Here is a 13,821-nt window from a genome sequence, read left to right on the forward strand (position 1 = left end):
GTTAAATGAGTTCATAAGGGTGGGGATTTCATCTAAGGGCACTGGTGTCCTTGTGTGAGGAGCAAAAGTTACTTGTGCATTAAACAGAGAAGGACCATGTGAACAATCTTAACAAGTGCCATATGAAATTGCAGGAGGCAGCTGTCAGCAAGCCAAGGAGAGAGGAGGAGAGGTCTCACCAGAAACAACCCTGCTGGCACCTTGATCTTGAACTTGAAGCCTCCAAAACAGTAAGAAAATCAATTTCTGTGGTGTAGCCACCAAATGTGTCTTATTCTAAGATGGCAGCCCCAGCAAGCTAATGCAATGCATGTTGGAGTGCCTCAGGCACTAATGATGCTAATGATGCTGCTGTTGCTGATTGTGATAAAAAGCATAAGAATAATTTCACCATCAGAGGAAGCACAGTAAAGCACAGTAGTCAAGGAAGCACAGTAGTAAAGAACCCGAGAAGTATTGAGAAGGATGCTTCTGGAGTCATACTTACCTGGGCTCCTCATAGATCTGCCACTTCCTGGCTCTGTGATTAGAATTTAAACTTACCCACGCCTCAGTTTTCTTATCCATCAGATAAGCATCATCCTAATAATAGTGATCTTGGAGTAATGTCAGGAGATGGCATAGAATGAGCTGCTGTGTGTAAAAAGTTTAGACTGCTTGTGTATGCCATGGAGCAGATGCTGCATGCATATTAATATTTAAAACTCACATGTCTTATTTACTTTATAGTTTTTGTGAGGATGAAGTGAGAGATTGCCTGTGAAGGTGTGAAATTAAGTAAAATTAAGTTCTTTTTTGTTATAAGGGAGATGCGACAATCTTGGACATGTTGTAAGCATTACTCATTTAGCAAATACTCAGTGCGTTTATATTTTGTGCATTCACAAATGCTGACTGTATGTCATCTATCTTCCAGTGGCTCAGGTGAGTCTAAGTGCTGTTGAACAGCTAGGTGACTGGTTGTTAGTCAGAGATGCTGAAATCTCAGAACCAGGGTCTTTGATTGCCTTCTGCAGGCAAAAAGTTAAAACTGTATGCTATTGCTCTCTATGACCCAGGGCCGGGAAAGGCTGATTGTTAATGAAGCAAAATGATTTCTAGTAAAGAACCTGGCAAAAATGGAAATTAATGACGCAAGGAGTTCAAATCCACAAGCTCTGTTAATAGCATCATGTGTTTAAGCTTCAGTGTGTCGAGACTTTTAAATCATGCCTAACTTTATTTCAAAGAATTACAAAAATATAGGTCTTGATTGTTTTTGCAAGAACTTTATATTTTTAATATATCATCTTACTTAATACAGTACATTATGGTTTTAATTTAATACATTATCAGAAATTTCTCTCAGAAATTTTATATTATTAAATTTCAGTCTGTCTTCAATCTGGAATTTTCTAATGGATTATTTTTTTTTTTTTTATTTTTTTATTTTTTTTTTTATAGAGAGGCATGTTTTCTTTCTTTCTTTATTTGTTTTGTTTTGTTTATACATGCACTGGGTACAGTCAGAAGCGCGGGAGGGTGAGAGAATTCACCAGAGCCAGAGCAGGGAGCAGAGCAGGCAGAAGGACCGAAGTACACTGCTGAGGGGAGCAGCGGGCGGCAGGAGAGGTCTGCGCGCCATGCGGGACCCTCCTCCGGTGGCCGGGAAGCAGCTGGGGATCGAACCGGTGCCGCAGAGGCCGCGGGCAGCTTCGCAACCCAGCGCTCAACCGCTGCGCCACCGGGGAGGCCCTCTAATGGATTATTGTTGGCATATTGGATAGCTTTTAGTTTTTATTTCTTTATTTTGTATTTTATTCTATGTTGAATTACCTTTTCAGTTCAAATATTTTTTTGGTTGATCACCTTGTATTTTCTAGGAAGATAACTGTGACTACAAATAATAGTAACTGTCTTTTGCTTTCCAATATTTATTCAGTATTTCTTTTTTTGTCCTACTGCATTGGTTCCACAACAGATCTCAGGGATAACAGGAATGGGGCATTCTAGCTTGGTTCTGATTTTAATAGCAGTGTCTTCAGTGTGTTTGTGGTTAGTGTCTGATATATATATATATATATATATACACACACATACACACACACACATATATATATATATACACACACACACACATATATATATATATATATATATATATATATAATATGTAATAGTAAGCAAGCTCCCTTTGATTCCTAGCTTAGTAAGAGTTCATAGTTTAATTTGTTTTTCCCTTTACTAGAAGTCACTGTTCTTATTATTCAGACAAGGTCCATCTTCCATTCCCCCAGAACCCATAAACCCAGTCCTGAGGGGGAGTGATGGGAAGTTTGGATGAATTTGAAACAACCACAATTCTTCATTGTATAGATTCTCCTGGGTTAGACCAACTAAAGGGACTTGAACTGAATTGATTAATGAATTGCTGAAAAAAATGAATATAAATTTTTGAACTCTCAAACTAAACCCAAATGTTTTTAAATTGTGTGGTGACTCAAAGAAAAGATCTTTTTTTTTTTTCTTTTTAAAACTCCCTAGGAAATTAATTCAAAGCAGCGCTTAAGCTATATATTTTTGAATACTGTTGAAATGAAACAAAGAAAAAACTTCAATGTCTCTAAATTCATGTGCCGGGGACAAATGCCTTGTCCATTCAAAATCTGTGGTAACAGGAGGCCTAATGCTGGGGGCTGAGGTTGGGGTAGCAATTGCTGGGGGGACAAGCTCCAGAAGTGGCAGAACTCCAGCTCTGGCTTCTCATGTTGCAGTTCCCTGGTGACCTCTCACCTCAGCTTCACCCCATGAATCTTGGGTGACCTGATACTAGACACCTAGCTGGAGCCATCATTTCCCAGGATCTTTTAATGAGGGATAAGTAAACTACACGAACCTATATAAGTCATCCCTCCATCACCTCCGTCACCTCCTTCATCCTAACACAGCAAGTGACACTGGCTACTCTTTCTTTTCCATGTTTGTGCTTTCCTATGGAAAAGTGGTGAAATCAGCCAGACTTGCCTTCAGCTTTGCATCTATGTTCCTCCTTTTGCTTTTAGGAGGACCAGGTTATATTCACCTCTGCCCTCTGAGGACCCAGCAAAGGAGAACTAAGTATTAAAAATGGTCCCACAGCTTAAAATGGTGACTTTTGAGGGCAGAATTTTTTGACTGCTGGCCTACTCCAGTCTAGGCTATTTTGACTCTTCTGGGCAATTCATATCATACACTGTATTCACATTACTCTCTCCACTAAAATAAATCATTTCTGTATGTTTGTTCATTTCTTGATTTAATATTTGCCTGCACCCCAGAGGGTAAGTACATTGAGGACACTTATTTGGAAGGTCACTTGCCTGCAGCCTGTGTCTAGCCCTCATTGAATGGATGGGCAAGATTGTGGTAGAGAACTTGAGCATTGCCTTGATAGAGTTGTGGTTGCTAGCTAGCCTTTTTGGACTATGACCGTCATCTCGCTCTCTTTTTTAAGGTAAGTCTGTGGTGAGCAGGGTGCTTCTGCCCTAACTGGGGTATGGCTGGGAGCCCAGACTCAAAGACAGAAGCTCCTCGACTCTGGGTTTGCAAAGGCTGAGCAGGCCCCAGTCCCAGTCCTGGCAGCAGGAAGTCCCTCCACTTTCAACAGACAGCAGTAGCAGCCATAATTAAAGCTAATTATTCCATGGTGCTCTGCGTGTGTGTTGGCCTCCAAAGTGCCCTGCAAAGAGCAGGGAGGCAGCAGCACTGTTTTTCTTCATAAAAACTTATGAGGAGCGCTGAGCAGATTAACAGCTTTAATGACAAAAATTACCGCTTACAACACTGACTTCAAATCAAAGAACAATATCCGCAGACAGATATTTTCATGGTTTTCATAACAATTCATTATAGGTGGCACCAAGGGATTACATTTTTATTTCCCCTGTGTCGTCTTTCTCAGACTCAGGTTCATTTCTCTTAATGAGGCGGCAGAAGATAAAGGGCAGAGACAGTGCCTCCATGGTGGCTGGCTTGCGAGGCATTTAGGGTCACAGAGCCTTCAGCGCTGGGAAGGGAGGGGCAAGGAGAGAGTGATGGGAGCAAGAGGCTTGCTGCCATAATGAACCAAAATTAAGACATAAATTCTCCCACCTTTGTTGCGACAGCACCAACTCGGGGATTCAGCTTTTTAATGAGGAATGGATCAGAAGCAAAAATTATTAGCTAATTAATTGTACAGAGAACAAAAAAAAATCGTGCAGGAAGAATTGGGGATGGGGAACTGTCCCATTGCAACCCTTCAGAAGCAGGATCAAAGGGAAAGTTGCCATGTCTATAGGATGGCGGTGGGGAAGGAGAGGTGGTTTGGGGGATGGGGAGAGGCTGGTTCCTGTTGGCCAGTCCTGGCTTGGTTAAGATGAAAGGTGGTGGAAAGAGAAGCAACCCCCCATGATCCCTGCTTGCTGCCTTCCTTTGGACTCTTCACAAAGTGGCTTTCTATTGAGCCAAATAGATCACAAGCATTTGAAGGGTCTAGTCATATTTCCCATGGTATGACTCCTGACCCCTGGCCAATGGATCATGACATTCAAATTGACACCCATAAGTGCAGCCTCCTGAGTCTGATGTACTTGTCTGGGCTGGGGCCTAGGATTATGCATTGAAAGCAAGAGTGCCAGGTGATTTTTCTGCCACCAAAATGTTATAAGACTTAACTGGAATCTGTCAGAATCAGGAATTCTGTTCCATTTCCTATCCTCCTCAGATTCTGCACATTACCTCATTTACTTCTCTCTTCTGTGTCTTGGTTTCCTTGTCAATGCATTGAGGATCATAGAAATACTTGAGAAATTACTTGGAGAGGGATGCCTCATTTGTTGTCCCTGCTTATATAACCCAAATTAAATCTCAAAACCTTGGCATACTCTTTATAATCCACTCTAATCTCTAACAGGTTTATAAATAAAATAATTAAAATGGAGAAATCTATTGCTTGTCATCAACTTTTCATTTTGAACTTTGTCTTCATTTGTTGCCATTTTTTCTGGGTGTTGATAAGGTAGAGAATTTTTTAAAATGTTTTTAAAAAACTCCAGGAGTAGAGGTGACAAAATGGTTGTAGCAGCATATGAGGAAGGCAGATGGGCTGATAGCAGATAGCGCTATAGCCTTTTTGCCTCTAATCTTTCTGTCAATGGTACATTATTCACATGGCCATATATATTATTTAAAATAAAAATATGAAGGATTACCCCCTTTATTGTATTTGCTGGATAAATGCAATCACTTCTAGGTGGCTTTAGAGGCCCTGCGTATTTTGACCCAATTCCAATCTTTCTAGGTTCTGCTAAGTTCTGGCTTCACCCAGTGTCATCTCCAGTGAGCCATTTGTCATCCTCTGATTACACAGCATACTTCCATGCTTGGCTAATACACTTTTCTCTGTCTGGAATGACTATCAGAGAAATTTATACCCCCAACCTCTTTCTATAAAAGTTAGCAATAAGATTAGATAATTGAAAAGATTGGATGATTGAAGTAATAAGTAGTATCTCTTTTATCATCAATCTATGTGATGGATGAAGGGAAGCTTATATGGTCTGATTGAGTCCATGGTCTTAACAGTTGAACACATCAAGTACCGTTTCACTACTTTATTCTAACCGTATTTCCCCAGTCCATGCTCAAATACTATATTCAGGAATGTTGAATGTTTACACTTGATTTTTTAAAGAGTATTTGATTCCTTTTGAGCCTTTCTTTCATCCTGTAGAGTCCCTAAAAATTTACATGCCCAACTTATTTTTCACCTATTATTAATTTTACTGATAAATATTTATTGGGTACATATAATGTCTCAGGCCTAGTTCTAAATTAGCAACATGAAAATAATTCATAAAATTCTGTATTAGTCTACAAGTCACCACTATTTTAAAGATGAGGACATTGGAGCCACAGAGGTTAACTACCATGTCTCGGAAGTTGTGACCCTCTGGCTCCAGAATCTATACTCATATTGAGCGGGTTAGTAATCATGGATGAAAACTATCTGGAGGAGGTACTGGGTAAGAATACAAACTGTCTGATCTCAGCCACTCCTCCCCAATTCCTGTGAGATTCCAAAAAGATGTGTGCCCATAATAAGACCATATAAAGAGACAGTTGATGACCAGGTTGGGTTAGCTGCTTACCTTAATGTAGAACCTTCTGGTCCTGTGTAAAACACCTCATTTCTACAACAGAACACTCAGGTTTAGTATATAAGCTAGTCCCAGGGCTGCTTTACTCTCTTTTCTGAGTTTATGATTCTCTTTATCTTATCACTGTACTGGTGAGCAAAGGTCAATGCTGGAAGTCATAAGTCTGACAGCAGAAGTAGAAAGAGCAAGCATGAGTTTTGCTGCTTAAACCACAGCTGAGTTAAGCCTCCTGGAAAGCATTTGTATATAATGCATGTACATTCTTCTTATTCTTAAAGATATTAATATTCACATTGTATCTGTATTTGGCATTGAGTAGACTAGAGAACAAATGGTGAGTTCATAAAATCTCTCAGTAAATTCTTAGGGAAGTGAATTCAAGACGCTTTAAGGAGAGAAACACAAAGGCTTTATATATTAATGTTCATTGAAGTCATTAATAAACTTTTCTGAAATATTCTAAATATTCATAATTAGATAATATTCATATAATTATGGTTTAATCATATAGTGAAATGTTTTACAGTCATTAAGTTAAAAATTACAAATAATTTTTAATGAAGTAAGAATTTTTAATGATGTAATACTAAGTGAAAAGGCAGGATGCAATATTATTGCACAGTGTGGTCTCAGCTATGTAAAAGTAGGCATTAATAGCTATCAAAAAAGAATAAAAATTATCTATATGTGCTTGTCTAGGATATATTGTTAAATGATAAAGCAAGGTGCAGAATGGGGTCTATGGAATGATATCATTTTATGTAAAAGGCATATATAATTTCTTGAAGTCCACACAAAAACTGTTACTCTGGGGAATAAAACTGGGGGTGGTAGTGGCTAGAGTGGAAGAATAACTGAAATTATACATTTTTAATGCCTTGGATTTTTTTTTTACCATGCCCATACATTTTCTTTTCAACAATGGATGTTTCATTTTTAGAATGTGCTTTATATATATATATATATAGTCAGTTAGCAATAATGGTGCTGTGAATTTGTGGGCAATTTAATTTTCTTTCTTATATGTTTTTCTTTTAAAGTGCATCTCATTTTTATAATTAAAAAGTACTAAATATGATTTGGATAAACTGAAAACCTGGAATTGGGGACCACAGACTGAATTATAAGAGAAATCTCTGTGCCATCCTGTGGAAAACCCAAGCGTCCCTTGGGCATCTGCTCAGAGAGTACCTTCTCCGAGAGGCCTTGTCCTGAGCATTTGTACCTAGGTGGGCCTGCTCTGTTATCTCCATAATACCCTCCTTGGTTTCCTTCTTTGCATTTTCACCACCATTTCACTTGTTAGTGTGTTTGGCTGTTTAATATTTGTGTCTCCTTCTGAGCTGTAGGTTGTGATGTGGGATCACATCTGGTGGTTCACTATACTCCAGCATGCAGCCGAGGGCCTGTTGCATAGTAGGTGCTCAATAAATACTTGTTAAGTTATTAAATAAATGGACAATCATTCCCTTTATGACCCTTACATGCCAGAACCCAGTGTAGAGAAGAGAAGAAACATCCACAATGGACTTATGTGTGATCACTTAGACTAGTTCCAGCAGGCTAGCAGAAGTGCAAGATTGGCTGTATGAAATGGGACCCAAGATCTGCCTGACTCCAGAGCCCATGCATTTGATCTCTAGGACATGTACTCTTCTGCTATTGCTAGTTGTGCTTTCACTGAGCTCTTATTCCTGAGGCCAAAGGCGACTTTGTCCCTGTTCTGAGGCAGGCTTGTGGGTTGCAGTGGGTGGGAGTCTGTCTTCTGCACTCCTCCTGGATTTGCTGTCCTGTCTTCCATCTGTTCAGCTTTAGCTACAAACTGTGTGTAGGGTCTTCAACCCTAAGTCTGTCTGACACTTCCAAATGTAAGAAGGTGACCGCAGTTCAGACCAGCATGTACGTGGGAAAATTATCAGCAGAGTCAGAAAAAAGAATTTCTTCCTTTAAAACTGTTTTTCTAGGATTGCTTTTTCCGATGCGAAGAGCACATTTTTTTTGTTAATCTGCTTTCAGTGGCACAATCAGGGAGAGTGGGAACAGGGCTATTTTATCTATCCAAAACAATTCATCAAACAAACTCAGGGGATCTGTGATAGTCTTTAACAAATAAAAGTCAACAGCGCTCCCTTTGTCTCGGGCCACACATGCCACCACTTCTTTTACGTGTAGGAGAGGTCATCTTGATGTTCTGTGTATGCTTTCCTTTACCCTTTCCTGGCCCCCAGCTAATGCCTCCTAAGCACTTTCAGAGTGCAAGGCATAAGGCTGAAGGCTGACATAGACTGTCTCATTTTCATCTTCACAGATATCCTGGGAAGCAAGGACGACTGTTATTCCCAATGTCTGAATAAGCAACCAAGGCTCAGAGAGGTTAAATCTCTGGCTCAGGATCACACAGCTGAAAAGCAGAGGAAGCAGGATGCAGACATGGCAATCAGATTCTAGTCCTTTATGCTAAGGGCCAGAAAAATTCTGATTTGCTCCTCATCGCAAGCTGGTTAGGAGGCAGAACTAGGGTTAGAATTTAAGCCTTTGACTTTCTGTTTTTCTGGCCATAAAAGATGGCCTTTTGATTTTAATTGCCATGGGAATGGTATTTTAAAGGAGCAAATTGAAGACAACATTTTCAGGTCATTCGAATTAATCTTCTAAATGAGTCAACATGCTTGGTGGTCTTCCTTAAACTGTCAAAAAGCACAGAGGTGATATTTTCTGTTAAACTTTCTTAATTTTTTTTCTGAGCATGAAAGTAATAAAGGTCCATTGCAGAAAATTTGGAAAAGATGATAATGTAAAAAAGAAGACCCATAATTCTACCACCCAGAGACAACAGCATTTCAGCATATTTCAAAAAGCATAGTTGAGAACATGATAATTATATCTGTTGTTTCATATCCCACTTAGAAGTGTATTAGCCATGACACGTGGGTTTTAAACCCAAATGCCCCTCTGACTAATGGTATTTAGAGGTTGGAGGCCTCCTGTGGGTTCTTGGGGTTGTGGTAACTGATGGCGATCGTTTTCGCCATGGGTTGAGATCTGTCAGGAGAAGCATGGCTTGGCTTCCATTCAAGGGCTGCATCATGAATGCACTCTATTTGAAGACACTTTGATGCCAATTTCATTTCCAGGAACAATGATGGGACAAGCTGAGGGTTCACTTTCATCTGTTGGTGAGGTTGCCTGGTAGCCTGGATCAGAGCCAGAATGTCCATGTTGCCAACAGGCCCTGTGCCCAGAGGATGTTGGTCATCTCTTGATAGACTGGTGTAGGCCCCTACCCCTGGGACAGAGGGACTGGGGTAGCTGCTGTCTTCATAAACTCAGTCAGGTCCTGACATCCTGTGAAGGCTTATCATGCCTTGCTATGGCTTGTGTCCATGTGACCCTGCAGACAGACTCCTATGTTTGTCTGGATGCTTGTCTGTCATCTTGTACCTGGCCTTCTGTAGAGCCAATAGTGGAAGCGAATCACTGCTTGATGTCAGGACTCTCTGCTACAGTGAATCTTACTGAATCCCTGAAAGAGCCATCACTGGAGCCTTAGGGCTGCAAGGTACCTTCTGTATCTTCCAAAGCCCTGACCTTACAGAAGACACCACCATGTTTCACACAAAGGGTTATAAGGGCAAGTCACCCAACTAGTGGTGGATCTAGGTATGTGGTAAAATTTTCCTGGCCCTTGTACATTTCTCTTTCTTTATTTGTTTTTAAGCCCTATTGGGTATTTTTTTATAAGGAGAAAAAGATACTTATGGGTAGATTTAGAGTCTTAGAGAAACGATATACTTAGAGAAAGGCATTGTGGAATAATTTACATTTCACACCTGAGTCTTCCAGTTATCTGTCTCCACTGGGACTGATTTCCAAGCTAAAAACTGGATCATGTGTGGTTAGACAGACCACACATTTCACAAAAATGTGAAATTATTTTTTATCACAAGGTTTTTAATGGTTGAAAATAAAATGTTTAATTATATAGTCACATTTATTGAGTAAATACTGTTTTAAGATTTTTACATGAGTTTTCTCTGTTAATTTCCCATAATCCTGTTAGGAATTATCAGTGATTTTTTTTTTTTAAATACTGACAAAGAGACAAGGTTAGTGGGCTTATCCAGGATTGAAGTTTATAAAGTTCACTTGTCTTTCTGATTCAGAAATCTGTTATCTTATTCTCTATTCCATTCTTTTTCCCAGCTCATATTTGCATATTCAGTAGATATAATTTGGGGATTCAAGCGATATACTGAAAATAATGGAGCTACATGAAAACAGATAAATCTGGAGTATGTGGTTGTTATCCCCATCACTGAAGATATTTGATTATTTGTCCTGGTTTATAGTAAGCTGGCACCCGGTGGCAGGTGCCTATGGTCAGATTTAATGATGCTTAGGAGTCTTGATGCCTCTTCTAATAGACAGACCGAGGTCAGCATTTGAGCTTTCCCATGTTCAGACTCTTGTCCAAACCACAGTCTCCACTTGGTGGGCAAATGGCTTTGCAATTGGTTGTATTCATAGTGGAGAAAGAGCAAAGGTGCAGGGGATGAGGACTAAACTTTGTCTTGCTTATGAGCTTGGGACCATGTCCCGTTTGAGGTCCTGGCTCCCTCATTAAAGCACCAGTAACTTTATTATTAAAATGCATTCACTCACCCTTTACAAAGGTGAGACAAGATAGCAGTCTCATCACAGTCCTTTTGGGCTGTCTCTACCAGGTGACTGGATGTCTGGCTTATCTCATAAGGTCAATTATAAAGAAAAAAAAATCATAAGTGTCAAGCACACCCCACCCCTGGCTCAGATTCATGTCTCTCTTAGAACCTACAAATGCCTTGCTCTTCTGGAGGGCTGTGCCTCTGGAGCCAGCTGTGCAATTTTATGGCCTGCACTGACCTCATGATGTCAGCTGGTCATCAGAGAAGGTGGTGTGGAGTTAAGAAAGGTTTGTTCCTAAGAAGCAGGCATCCTGATTCTAGGGTGGCCTGGTAACAGATGCAGGGACAGGGACTGCAGTGTGATCAGGCAGGATGGCTGTCACGTGTGGGGAGGAAACCATTCCCCTAACCTGGGAATGTGTACGTGGTGGCTACTCCTCAGCCAGCTGTTTGCACCTTAACCTGACATCTGCCTTCATGGTAATTCAAAGCTCTAGCGGAGGATAGCCAAACAAACACTGAGCAGCTATGCCAACAAACAGACTGTTAAAACAATACTTAACTGATAGTAACTCCTGTTTTGCTCCATTAAGCATACAGGTCTCATTGATACGCAAAACACACGGCAGGCAGAGCGCACTGAAGGGGATTGCAGGTTCTGATTGTGCCGGAACTTATTTTGTGTAGGCCCATGTTTATCATTGTCAAAGAAGTTTTTTTCTTTTTAAAAGATTTATTTAAAAATAATATTAATACTGAATTAAAAAACTCCACCAGGCTCATTTTTCCCAGGGATTTTGGAATTCTAGAGGGTTGGTAAAAAGAAGTTGGTCTTGACCAAACTCATCATTAGAAATAGGATTGCTGGGCCTCCCCTGGTGGCGCAGGCAAGTTGAACGCAGCTCTGTGAAGCTGTCCACAGCCTCTGCAGTGCTGGTTCGATCCTGGCCGGCCTGCGAGAATCCCACATGGCACTGCAGACCTCTCCTGTCTAACTCGCTGCTCCCCTCAGCAGTGTATTTCAGTCTGTCTGCCTGTTCTGTTCCCCGCTCTGTCTCTGGTGAATCCTCTCACCCTCCTGCGCATCTGGCCTGTACCCCGGTTCTTGTATGCATGCATAAATAAATCTTTGAAAAAAAAAAAAGAAATAGGATTGCTTATGGAAGGAGCACTGGGTTGAGGGACTGAATACCTGAGTTCTCAACCCTGCTCACCTGCTCAGCCATCAGTTTGTGGGGACATTGGGCATATTCTTTACCCCTGTAGCTCTTGTTTCCCCATCTAGATGTAGGACTTGGTTTCACCAACTCTTCGAGTTTCTGGTACCTTGAAAAGACGAAGCATTGATTTCTTTAGTCTTTTTATGATGCAATTAAATAGACTTTGCCACTTTGGTGACCTCTGGGAAATGTCCCTTGAAAATGTGTATCTATCCAGATCCTAACTCATTGAATCTTTGTCAGCTGAGCTGAAAAGTCTCCAGGGGTCATTGGGACCTACTTTTGCAGATTAGCATCAATACCCAGATCCAGAGGCTGAAGGAACTGGGGTGAGAATGATAACAAAGCAGATTGCACATAGGTGAGCCTTGAACCGTTCCTACTTCCTTCTTCCTTCCGATATTAATTTAATCAATGGAACCTGACCAAAGTGTATTGAAAACAAGTTTGTTCAAAACATTTCTAACCCTTGAAACAATATCCCACAAACAATTCAAAAGCCCCACTAAATGTAGACAGAGAGCAGGGTGCTTTGGGTGAGCTGTATTTAACCTGTAAATGCATTGAAATATCTTCAATGTAGAAAAATCAACCATATCAAACAACCATCTCAAAATATAAAGTACTTTAGTGACCTTTCTCCTAAAACACTGCTCTGTCTCTCCTTGTTTCCAGACATTCTTAGAAATAATTAGATGTTAAATGCCACCTTTCATTTAGTCTTGCTTCACTTTGCCCCCTGGACTTGCCTGAATGTCACTACGGAGACTGACTTTTCTTGCTGCCCCTGTCCTCACTTAGCCCTTCTCCTGGCCCTCTAAAAAGCCTTATGTGTTATTGACAATATTACCTCTTCCACTGCTGTCTACTCCCACAACTTTTAAAGCCTTAAGAAAATGATTACTAATAACACAGTCTTAGCTCATTGTAGAAAATTTAGAAGCTGAAAGACAAGCACAAAGAAATACAGAAGTCACCCATATGCAATGATCTCAAGAGAGCCATTATTAAAATGTTAGTGTGTCTTCTGGCATTTGTGGGTGGAGAGAGTAGAGTGAGGTGGAAACAGTGCAACATGAAACTATAGGGAGTGTTTGCCTGCCCCACAGGGCCTACTAGACAGACAGTGGTGGGGGTTGAAGAGATGAAGGAGATTTCAGTAGGGCCAAGGGAAAATCACATGTGTGTCACATGTGTGTTTTAGAAAGAATACTATGACTGCAGTATGAAGACCATCTGAGGACAAGATCATGTAGGAAGCCTGCAGAAAACAACTTGTGCTCAGTCTCAGTGCCTCATTATACATCATTTCCCTTTTCTGGAATATTCTTCTTTCTTCATAGGTCCAGCCAAAGTCTATCCATCCTTCAAATAGCTTTCAGTGCCCTTCTATTCAAACCCTCTTGCCTTCCCTTTATCCCAAAGTTTTAATCAGCTGGGAGGTACAATGGGGCCACATTGAATCAGCTGCTCCATGGGGTATAACCCACAATGGCACTAAACCAGGGCAATCTTGCAGAATTGAGCAGAAAGCTTTCATTTTCACCTCCTCATCAGTGTCACTTGTATTGTTTATTCCTCCACCCAAGTTTTATTGAGGTATAATTGGCATACCTCACCAGATGAGTTTCCGTGCATAGCATGGTAACTTATCTTACACGTAATGTGAAATGATGACAGGGTAAGTTTAGTCAACATTCATGTGGTTACAAAAAAAAGGGAAAGTGATGAGAACGCATGATCTACTCTCTTAACTTGTAGATATATCATAAGACAGTA

General features: G+C 40.5%; 1 long non-coding RNA gene across 1 annotated transcript in view; it reads left to right on the forward strand.

The window, feature by feature from the left end:
* Nucleotides 1-13,821, forward strand: part of LOC119237066 (uncharacterized) — a 506,617-nt gene that overhangs the window by 51,155 nt on the left and 441,641 nt on the right. The window contains exon 2 of the long non-coding RNA XR_008550158.1: nt 135-230. This is a non-coding gene — a long non-coding RNA (uncharacterized LOC119237066). The remainder of the gene's footprint in view (nt 1-134; nt 231-13,821) is intronic.

Source organism: Talpa occidentalis, unplaced genomic scaffold (assembly GCF_014898055.3).
Source record: "Talpa occidentalis isolate TD23 unplaced genomic scaffold, MPIMG_talOcc4v2.1 talOcc4.9, whole genome shotgun sequence".
NCBI classification, from domain to species: domain Eukaryota; kingdom Metazoa; phylum Chordata; class Mammalia; order Eulipotyphla; family Talpidae; genus Talpa; species Talpa occidentalis.